A 9,515-nucleotide genomic window follows, 5' to 3' on the forward strand; every position below is an offset into this window, starting at 1 on the left:
AGGTCCATACCTGATACCATACCCAAAAATCTGGTCCAAGTCTGGTTTCACCTGGGTCCGAACCAAACCTGACCCGTTGATACCTCTAATGTCAGTGTGTCCTACCGTGTCTGCTTGTGTCACCCGAGACAAACCCCCAAAATGGGGTGTCTCATAGGTAGCAAAGATATTAGTAGCCCGTAACAGTGGACGGGCTGCCCACTCATCAAAGGAGCATCGAACGACGCTCGTTCCTCGATTTTCAAAGATTAAGGGTTACTAACTGTGGTCGTGACCGCTGCTAATGACCTGTAACAGGTTAAAAAATCCGCATTTGATCAGCAGCGGAGAAGTGTCCACTGTTACGGGCTTCTCATTGGGGTTTGTGAACGTGGTCTTATTCGATGCTAGAGTTCTTGAAGTTGTTCATGCTTGATCCGTGGTGTCTTGTTCCCTATTTAAGAAGGTCTAGAGAAAAAGTAATACACAATATGCCACCTAACTTATCAGCTATTTAAGAAAAACTGCTAAGATTTCTATTACTACGCAACAATAAATAAAAATGTCATTTTATACCTCGAGCGGGTATTTGAAATGCATTCGGATAAATGGCGCAGTGGAATGTAATAACCCAAATATAGGACACTTTTTGTAAATAGCTGATAACTAGCTCGCTCTTTTGTAAATGTTACTAAAAAAAAAAGAGAGGATCAATCTTAACCTTTGCTCGTTGAGATCAGGTGGAAATGTGATTGCACACTTTAAAGCCCCACAGTTGACATTCTGCCACCGATTTACACCTGATCCTCCCCTCTATTCCTCCTCTCAGTCAAGTCAAAAAGCCAGATGGCGTTGTACTAAAGATGAGAATTAAAGGAGTATACTGGCTTCGTTATTGAAGAGAATGTGCTGGCAATGATGTTCAAATATCGAAGATTCCCGATGCTTTTGATTGATATTTAATGCAGTTATGTCGCTCAGAATGTAGCTCGTTAAATCATATTAGACAAGATAGTAATGAAAAAATAAACCACGGGCTTTGTGACTCTAACGTTGCTATTATGCTGTAATTCTGATCTTAATTGCCAACTGAAAAAAAATAAAAACACAGCTGAGTCACCCTGCATGGCCGGTGGTTGCTTGTGAAGGCAAAAGGAGTTGGATCAAACTCCACTGGCGCGAGCACTACAAGAAAACCGTGGATTAGCGACGCCCTATATCCATCGCTAAGCCGTCTCTAAACTGTTTAGCGACGGATTAGCGATGGATATATGCCATCGTGAATTTTTGCTCGCTAATTAGCGGAAAAACTTATCTGTCGTTAATTCCGTCGTTAATTTGCGATAGATTAGCGACGGACATTATCCGTCGCTAATCTATCGCTAAATTTTAAAAATAAAATAAAAAAAATTTGATCTCTGTATGGCGGTATTCCGGCAGCACTAAGTCGGACTTATACCGAACCCGACAGGCATTGCATGCACAGAACGATCGCTCTGCCTCATCGCCAGACTTGTATCGTCCTCCGTGAACCGGTGCTCTCCGGCATCGCCATCCTCCGTGAACCGGCGTCGTCGTCCTCCGTGAACCGGCGTCGCCGTCCTCCATGAACCGGTGCTCTCCGGCGTCGCCGTCCTCCATGAACCGGCACCGTCATCTTTCGTGAACCGGCGTCGTCGTCATCCTTCGTGGACCGGCATCGTCGTCCTCCGTGAACCGGCGCCGACGTCCTCCAGCGATCGCCGACCGTCCTCCGTCGTCGCCGTCCTTCGTGAACTGACATTGTCGTCCTCCGTGAACCGGCGCCGATGTCATCCAGCGATCGTCGACCGTCCTTCGACATCGTTGTCCTCCGGCGTCGCCGTCCTCCATAAATCGGCGTTGTCGTCCTCCGTGAACCGGCGCCGACGTCCTCCAGCGATCGCAGACTGTCCTCCGGTGTCGTCGTCCTCCACTCTCATGTACATGCTCTCCAACGCGCTCTCCGACGTCGCTCGGTTTAAATCGAGCGCGATCGATTTAAATTTCGAACAGGGAGAGAGGGAAAATTTCGCGCTCGGTTTAAATCGAAAATTAGCGAGGGAATTTTTCTGTCGCTAATTAGCGACGGATTAGCGACGGAAAAATTCCCTCGCTAAATCCCTCGCTAAAATGTTTTTCTTGTATTGAGAATTAGCGACGAAATAATTGTTGTCGTTAATTTGTCGCTAATTAGCGACAGATTAGCGATGAAACAACTTTCATCGCTAATCCGTCGCTACTTAGCGATGAATTCATTAAGAAAGTTTTCTCTAGCTAATCTGTCGCTAATTTGCGACGGAAAAAATTCGTCGCAAATTTCCGTCGCTAATTAACATTTTTCTTGTAGTGGGGTGTGTCCGTAGCTTTTAGAAGTAGGTCACATAAGACAGAGTGGTCATGGGCAATGGCGATTCAGGTGAACCCCCGATACCGATTATCAAGTGAATCGTTCAGAATTGGATAAAAATAATTAAAAAATATTTTGTGTTAATCAGAACATGACACGTTAAAAACTATTAAAATAATATATATTAAAATTTTAATTTTAAGTATTTTTTATATTTATTAAAAAATAGCCGATTCAAGTTAGCATTCGTATGGATTTTCTGCCGATAAGATGAGTATAGACTCTGATACTGACAACATTGGTCGTGGGGCCTCATCCGGGTTTTCCTCGATTATAGGGTTCCTCGTAGTAAAAAGAAAAAAAAATAACTTTTAGAGAATCAAGAGACTGTCCCTGACTGAGTTGTCAAAGGCAGTTGTGATATATTCTCTGTCAAAGATTTCATGCGATTAATGATGGCCTGGAAAAGGAAGATGTGACATTAAAGAGAGAGTCGTTGAGTGGGAGAGCCGCAAACAGCTCGTGCAATAAGGGCACCGTCTGCCTCTGAGAGGGTGGTGTATGTTCACCCCCGATGATTCACTGAATCCCACGTCTGTGTTCGGGGCTTTGAATGAGCACCACGTATATAAGCACATGAGGCTCGTATTCCCGTATATGTTGACATAACTTTGCATCGGACTCTGGTGTTGTTGCAAAGACTTAAGTACCCTTTCTTGCTATTCTTCTCATAAAGTGATGGTTTGAGAAAATGACAAAAATGCCCTTCATTCAAAAAAGAAAAAACAAACAGTTCAAAAAAAGGACAAACATGTCCTCTATCCAGAAAGTCGAGGATGATGTTGACTCTTCAAAGTCTTCTTCTTTTCCTGTTCAAAAAAAGGATAAACATGTTCTTTATCCAGAAAGTCGAGGATGATGTTGACTCTTCAAAGTCTTCTTATTTCTCCGTAAAACACTGTAAAACCCTCTCTCTCTCTAGAGAAGAAATCAAGGGAAACGGAGAGTTCTTCCTGGAGAAGGCCATGAACATCAACCCTCTCACTCTCTCTCCCTTCTCTCTTTACTTTTGTGCACATCCAACAGACGATCATACATTGCTCCATCGCCATCTTCTTCTTCTTCCTTCTTCGTAAAACATTGTAAAACCCTCTCTCTCTCTAGAGAAGAAATCAAGGGAGGTAAAGGGTTCCTCCTGGAGAAGGCCATGAACACCAACCCTCTCACTCTCTCTCCCTTCTCTCTCTACTTATGTTCCTGATTTAGAGTTTTTGCCCTTACAGGAGGGGGGTCCGGGGCTCCCCCCCCCCCCCCCTAGCGCGGATCCCGGGGGGGAGCCCTTACAGGAGGGGGTGTCTTCTGCAAATTTTTTTTGGGCCTTCCAACAATGATTTGTAGTATTATCGGGCTTTCCTACAACAATTTGTAGTATTTTTGGGTCTCCAACGAAACGCTATAGTGATTTGCAGAAGACACTACAAATCGCTATAGCGATTTGCGGAAGACACTACAAATCGCAAATCGCTATAGCGATTTGTAGTGTCTTCCGTAAATCGCTATAGCGATTTGTAGATTCTTACGCAAATCGCTATAGCGATTTGTAGATTCTTTCGCAAATCGCTATAACGATTTGTAGTGTCTTCCGCAAATCGCTATAGCGATTTGTAGTGTTATTGAGTAAGCAAATCGCTACTCGAATTAGGACCAACTTGTCAGGGTCATATCTCCCTAATCGGAGGTCATATTCCAAATCCGTAAAAAGTGGTGTCTTCGTTATTGAGTCTAGTTTATTTCTGTAAATTTTCAGTGATTTCTATTGTCATTTCATTTCTCATTTTAACTTCAACGATACATTACAACCACAATCATCAAAAGAAAGATTGCCCAAGCTAAGAGTCTTGAGAGAGTAAAGGAGGGCCTCACCACCCACCAAACAACAAAAAATACAACGACTCAACTTCAAGTGCAGTAAGGACCCAGAGTCGAATAAATTTAGAGGCAGCTCATCAGTAAGGACCCACAACAGTCAATGTGCAGGTCAGTCGGTGCTTGATGGAGCATTGTAGGATCTTCTGATGGATGTACACAGAAGCAGAAATAGAAGGGAGAGAGAGAGTGAGAGGGTTGATGAGCCCCCGGACCCCCCTCCTGTAAGGGCAAAAGGCCATGAACACGCTGGGAGGAGCCCTCAGACCCCCCTTCTGTAAGGGTAAAAGCTCTGAATCAGACTCCATAACTCTTCAAGTTGAATGATGCTACACACACTGGGAGGAGCTCTCAGACCTCCCTTTCTGTAAGGGTAAAAACTCTAAATCAGACTCCACAACTCTTCAAGTTGAATGATGCTACCCACGCTGGGAGGAGCCCCCAGACCCCTCTTCTGTAAGAGTAAAAACTCTGAATCAGGATTTACAACTCATTTAGTTGAATGATGCTACTCACGTTGGGATGAGCCCCCAAACCCTCCTCCTATAAGGGTAAAAACTCTGAATCAGGCTCCACAACAGTCAATGTGCAGGTCAGTCGGTGCTTGATGGAGCAATGTATGATCTTCTAATGGATGTGCACAGAAGCAGAAATAGAAGGGAGAGAGAGAGAGAGTTGAATAATGCTACCCACGCTGGGATGAGCCCCCAAACCCTCCTCCTGTAAGGGTAAAAACTTTGAATCAGGCTCCACAACAGTCAATATGTAGGTCAGTCGGTGCTTGATGGAGCAATATATGATCTTCTAATGGATGTGCACAGAAGCAAAAATAGAAGGGAGAGAGAGAGAGTGAGAGGGTTGATGTTCATGGCCTCCTCCAGGGGAGATTTCTTTCTCGGATAATCCTGCAGTTCAGAGACTGGGTCTTAAATAATCATCTTCGGGGCACTTAAGTCTTTACAACCACTCCTTTTCAAGAATCGTCATTTTTTTTGCACCAATGGAGGAGAGGGTACTTAAGTCTTTGCAATTGCATCAAACTCCAACGCTAATTAATGCTAACAAACATGGGGATACGAGACGCACATGCTTACATATGTGGTGCTCTTTGGGACCCCCGAACATGAGATGTAGCTAACTGCCCTGTTCGGGGGGGGAACATATAACCTGCTTGCCCTCTCAATCCTCAATCAAGCGCTTTGAATTCAGCAGACGGGGCCCAATGAGTAGTGGTATTTGGGGTGATATAAATGCTGAGGGGTTCAACATTGTGAGTTCATCTTGTGTTGTGTTGTGTTTGAGCAAGATGGGGAGGGTTTTGAAGGGGCTTGGGATCTTGGGTCTCCTTGTGTTTTTGGTTGCTATTGCTGATGGGAGGTGGGTTGAGAAGGACACCTTCCTAGGCGGTGGTGGGTTTGGTAGAGGAGCTGGTGGTGGTTTAGGAGGTGGGCATGGTGGTGGGCTTGGTGGTGGTTTTGGCAGTGGGTTTGGAGGTGGCCATGGTAGTGGGCTTGGGGAAGGTTCTGGCTTAGGTGGTGGGTTTGGAGGTGGTCATGGAGGAGGTTCTGGTGGTAGTCTTGGAGGTGGTGTAGGTGGTGGGTCTGGTCTTAGAGGAGGAGCAGGTGGTGGTGTCGGGCTTGGTGGAGGTGCTGGTGGTGGTCTTGGCAGAGGAGTAGGAGGTGGTGCTGGACTTGGTGGAGGTGTTGGTGGTGGTCTTGGAGGAGGAGCAGGAGGTGGTACTGGTGGTTGTCGTGGAGGAGGAGTAGGAGGTGGTGGTGGTCTTGGAGGAGGAGCAGGAGGTGGTTCATGTGGTGGTCTTGGAGGAGGAGTAGGAGGTGGTGCTGGACTCGGTGGAGGTGCTGGTGGCGGTCTTGGTGGAGGTGGTGGTGGTGGTTCAGGCGGTGGTTCTGGTGGTGGTCTTGGAGGAGGAGTAGGAGGTGGTGCTGGGGTCGGTGGAGGTGTTGGTGGTGGGTTTGGAGGAGGCAAGGGTGGTGGTTTTGGAGGAGGCAAGGGTGGTGGTTTCGGAGGCAGTGCTGGTGGTGGTGCCAGACTCGGAGGAGGTGCAGGTGGTGGATTTGGAGGAGGCGGGGGTGGTGGCATCGGAAGAGGAGTAGGAGGCGGGGGTGGTGGTGGCGGTGGACTTGGAGGAGGTGCTGGTGGTGGTTTTGGAGGTGGAAAGGGTGGTGGCATCTGATTTCCCCACATGCGAGATACGTACTTTATCACAGCCTCATGCAAACTATGCATGTGGCTCTCATCTAATGTTGCTTGAATAAGTATTGAAGACACGTAACCATAAATTTTCCTTTTATTCTCTGTGTGCTCGTATGTGCAATCTTTTAAAAAATCTCACGACATTGATCGATTACACGTGTTGTTTGCGATATGATATTGCTTGTGAAATCGTCGAGGAATATTGGTTCCCGTCCAGTGGCTTATGAAATTGCTGATCAATATTGTTTTCCATCACTTTTCAAAGAACCAACTAGGAGTAATTGGGTTTCACTCATCCCCTATGGCATCCCCATCTTCATACCCCTTTTAAATTCTTATGATGCAAGTTGTTTTGATTAAATCTGGCCCTATAAATAAATTCATCACTGTCGATTTTAATAAAAATTGACCCTTGGATTGTTTTTCAATGTAAAAATATGATTTTTTAAATCACAGAATTTAGTGTTTTGTCAACAATTGATTTTTGAGTGTGAAAAATCATACATACAAGTTGGATTTTGGCCGACCATATTTAATAAATGAGTGATGTAAATCACATTTGTGAAGTCCGATTTGATCAAAATAACTTGCATCAATGAAATCTCGAGGAAGGGTACGAAGATAGGGATGACATAGGAGACGAACCTATTTGACCTACTGGAGATGATCAAGTCCAAGGTTCATTGGACGGATAACAATCTAAGATACCTTCGATGTCGTTCGTCAATCAAAAATAAGCAGCACCCATCAACCAAAGATACAAAAATGTTTCTAAGATAGGCTTTTGTGATGCCATCCACTTTCTAGATGAACAGCATCCTCAAGCATGCATACTTTGGACCTTAGTGAGAGTAGCCAATTGGGAGATACGTTCATAGCCTTCGTCTTTCTGTAAAGATGACATCAGTTTTTTTTTGTAGGCCCTAATGTTTGGATGGTGATGAAAGGCTATGAACGGTGATGATTTCAAAACACACGCACAAAAAAAAAAATTTGTGTTTTCACGTATCACCTGATCTGACCTCCCTTATATGGGGTTGTCTATGTCCAGTGATTGCTTACAGATCTATCATAAAAGCTGAGCCCCCTCGTTAGATGGATGGCAGATCAGTGCCATTTGAAAATTAGCTAAAAGCAGGCAACTAGCGAACCTCATAGCATTTGTATTGTCTCTAAGAAAATTTGTGGATCTTTTCAGAAGCTAAGAGGCACAGTCATTACTGGTAAGGTATTTTCTCAATGCTTGGGGAGTCTAGGGAAGCTTAGAATGATCCATTTATATTGAGATTCTTTCATAGTATTAGTGACGTCACACTGGGAAGTTGGTTAATCCTAACATTAGGCAGGTGCGGACAGAGATGATTTTCGTTGTTCCAGGTCATGTATTAATGCAAATCAGACCCTGCAGATGTGTTAGGCATAAACCAATTGCTAGAAGTCGACTCTTGAATCATGTTTTCTTGGTGAAAAAAATTGATATTCCGAGTCTTAAAATTTATAAAAATTCCTAACAATTGGTTTTTGGATCACTGTAAAAACCTGTTCACATGTTGTACTCAGATGATCCAAAAGTCGATTGCTACTCAACAAACTATGAAGATCGTATCTGCAAAGTCAAGTTCTACTCCTGCTACTATAATAATAATAATAATAATAATAATAATAATAATAATAATAATAATAATAATAATAATAATAATAAAAAAAAATTAACTGCAAACTTAAGACTGTCTCCACCCTCCTGCCGTCAGGATTAACCAATCACCCATCCCACACAACATCCTTCCATGTTAAATCAATACTACAATAAGATAAAATTAAGTAAATGCTCTCTTTTTTTTGGATAATCCAAGGGATACACGAGCTTCGACCATGCAGCAAGGGATGCTATTAGGGTGTCAACGGGTCGGGTTTGGTTTGGACCCAGGTAGAACCAGACTTGGACCCGATTTTTTAGTATGGTATCGGGTATGGCCCGGGCCTAATAGAGAAACCATATCCCGGATAAGAATAATATGAACCAGACTCAAACCATATCCAATAAAATAATATTTTTTATCATTTTTACATTGAAAATTTTTGCGTCTTAATAGGAACTAGGGTCAGGCCCAGGGTTGGTATAAAATTTTACAAACTATACCCGGATCCATGTATTAATTGGACCTTCAGGTTCGGACCTGAGTCTTAATCGGGTCTTCTTATTTATTGCCATACCCGGACCCTATAGGGTTTGGTCCTGGTCGGGTCCGGGTAAACCTGACCCGTTGACACCCCTAGAATCCATGGGTTCCAAACTTGTGATGTCCTGTCAACTTGGTGACATTCACAAGTCGTCGCTGCCAGGTGAACAGAGCTCTTGTGGGCAAGTAAATGCTGAAGTTGTTCCTGGAGTAGTTCTTGCATTAATTGTGGGTAGGGGTATAACTTAGTCAGGTATACCCGACCCGATGTCCCGGGTTCGGTGAACCTGTGGGTTTGGGTCGGAAGCAAAATTTAGACAGGTAGTGAAAATGGGTTGGGTTTTGGGTATTGTAAATGTAGTCCCAAACCCAAAATGAACCTGACCCAATTATGTACCCGAACTCAAATCGTTCTCCATATTTTAAAACCGAACCTACTCAAACCCGACCCAATTATGCACCCAAACCCGCTTTGTACCCAAACCCAAACTGACCCTCACCCGACCCGATTATATACCTGAACCGACTATAAAGGAAGAGTATGAGGAAATATGTAGAATAAATGGTAAATATTATGTTATATATTCAATAAAACATTTAAGGATATTGATAAACTTAGAATTAATATGCATTACACTTTAGTAATCAATACTTAAATTTTTTTTTTCAGATGCTTCCCATTGTCCTCTCATGGAAATTGTCGAGTTGAAGTGAATCCCAGAATAATACTCAAGAACTGATATATCATTAGCTAGTGTTTTTGTTTCAACTTGAAATAATTGGTTAGAATGAAAACATTTTTTTTATATTCAGAGTTTGACATTATTTTTTTTAAGAGAATTAAAAAA

Source organism: Nuphar pumila, chromosome 2, assembly GCF_984573655.1.
Source record: "Nuphar pumila chromosome 2, dmNupPumi1.hap1.1, whole genome shotgun sequence".
NCBI classification, from domain to species: domain Eukaryota; kingdom Viridiplantae; phylum Streptophyta; class Magnoliopsida; order Nymphaeales; family Nymphaeaceae; genus Nuphar; species Nuphar pumila.